Source organism: Tenrec ecaudatus, chromosome 13 (genome assembly GCF_050624435.1).
Source record: "Tenrec ecaudatus isolate mTenEca1 chromosome 13, mTenEca1.hap1, whole genome shotgun sequence".
Classification (NCBI taxonomy): domain Eukaryota; kingdom Metazoa; phylum Chordata; class Mammalia; order Afrosoricida; family Tenrecidae; genus Tenrec; species Tenrec ecaudatus.
The window spans coordinates 130,645,855-130,648,011 of record NC_134542.1 but is presented as its reverse complement, the minus strand read 5'-3'; the positions used below and the strand labels follow the sequence as shown (position 1 = coordinate 130,648,011).

The window sequence follows — 2,157 nt, the reverse complement described above, 5'->3', positions numbered from 1 at the left end:
GTGTTTTGGAGAAGAATGTGTATGATACTATGGTTGGTTTGCATGCTGTATATGTCTATTAGGATGAGTTGATTGATTGTTTTGACCTTCCGTATCTTTACTGAGTTCCTTTCTAGCTGGTTGGTCCATCATAGTCTCTTACTCTGACTGTAGACATATTTGTTTTTCGGGAGTCTTGGTGATGCAGTCAGTGACGTTATGTGCTGATCACTGAAAGGCCAGCATTTAGAACCTACTACCTGCTCCCGCTCCTGGGAAGAGTTAGTCTCAGAAACCCAGAGGGGACACTTCTGCTCTGTCCTATAGAGTCAATGTGAGTCAGAATTGATTCAGTGCCAGAGTTCTGGTTTTATCTATCTTTTAAGTTCTGTCAGGGTTCATGTATTTTGGAGTTCTGCCATTGGATGTGTACTTGAGGTTTATGTCTTTGTGAAACAACCCTTTAAATATAATATAATATATATAAATATAATAGAATGCCTTGTCTCTTATGCATGATTTTGGCTTAACCTCTATTCATCAGGGGCTCTTTTTGCCGCTCTTGCTTTTTCTTTTGGATGCTTTTTCTGGAAATAAACACTTTTTACATCCATTGATTTTCAATCTAGTTGTGCCTATGACTAGTGTGTCTCTTGAAGGCAAAATATTGAGGAGTCATTTAAAAAAAAATCTATGCTACACTCTCTTCTCTTGACTGGTGCATTTCAGTCATCTACACTCATTGTAATTATTATTTTTGGCAGGTAGCAAATAAACTATATTGGCAATAAAGTTCATCAGTGGGATTATTGATTAGTATATACTTACTAATGGCATTTTGTTATGTTTTGTGGTGGTCGTTTATGGACTGAGTACTTTTTCCTTATTGATTTTTTTCATATGCTTGATTTTATCAAGATTTTATAACTTCTAAGTTTTTTATTTTCTGCTTGATTTTGATAAGTAGATCTATTAATTGTATTAGTATTAACTCTGAAATTTACCTTTATCGTTCTAATTGTAAAGCAATCTCATATATCTTGATATCACCTTGACTTCCTCACCCTTTGGAATTTTTGTAATGATAAAATTGATTTCTCCTTTTTATTTTGAAGTCATTACCATGTACAAGTTGACACATCTTGATTCATGTTTTTAGTTTTGCAGCTTTTGAGAATTCCTTATCTGTGTTGGTCTGTGGGTAACATTACCATGGGCCATTATCTCAGTTTGTTGTGTGATATCATTGGTTCTGTGCCAGAAGGGCTCTCTTTAATGCTTCCTGTAAGGGTGGTCTTACTTTTGCAAATTTATTTGACTTATCTTTTCCTGGGAATGTCCTAGTTTTTCCCTCAAATTGGAAAGCAATACAATTCTTTTCTTTCAAAATTTTATACAAGTCATGTCATTGTCTTCTTGGCTGCATGGTTTCTGCTCAGCAAGTAGAGCTTAGATTTTTTTGGGGGGGTGTATCCCCTTTAGATCATATTTGTTTTCCACAAGTTTTCTCAGAATTCTTCCATTCTCCTTGTTTTGGGGAAGTTTGATTATGATATACATTGGTAGCTCTTTTGGAGGATCTTTCTTACCTGAGGTTCATTGAGCTTCTTGGATAGAAACTTTCTCAACTTTCATAATATTGGGAACTTTTTGGACCAAAAATCTTCAACTATCCTCTTTTCCTCCTCCTTTCCTGGAATACTATCACCCATAAAGTGTTCCTTTAGAAGGTGTTTCACATAATTCTTAGGCTTTTATATTTTTTCTTCATTATTTTTCCTGATTGTTCTTCAAACAAGTTCACATAAAAATTTTGTCCTCGTGCTCGCTTCGGCAGCACATATACTAAAATTGGAACGATACAGAGAAGATTAGCATGGCCCCTGCGCAAGGATAACACGCAAATTCGTGAAGCGTTCCATATTTTTACGGCAGACTCGAAAGCTAAAAAAATTTTTTGTTCTCTTCTTTTCTTATTCTTTTCTTTATTTATGGATTCAAGTCTGTGTCTGTCACTGAGTTATCTTATTTTTGTTATTTCTAACTTGCTATTTTTGTTTGTGTGGGGGTTATAATTTTATACTTATTTTGTCATGCTCTTTTGGAGTAGTGTTTTCTTAAATTCTTTGAGGATTTTATCTGTGTTTTACTAGGTCTATTTTGAAGATTATATATATA

General features: G+C 34.4%; 1 non-coding gene across 1 annotated transcript; it reads left to right on the top strand.

Annotated features, from left to right (window-relative positions):
- The first annotated feature begins 1,800 nt into the window (after nt 1-1,800).
- LOC142425070 (U6 spliceosomal RNA) lies at nt 1,801-1,907 on the top strand. Its single transcript, XR_012779446.1, has one exon. It is a non-coding gene; the product is annotated as a U6 spliceosomal RNA (small nuclear RNA).
- Nucleotides 1,908-2,157: the final 250 nt, after the last annotated feature.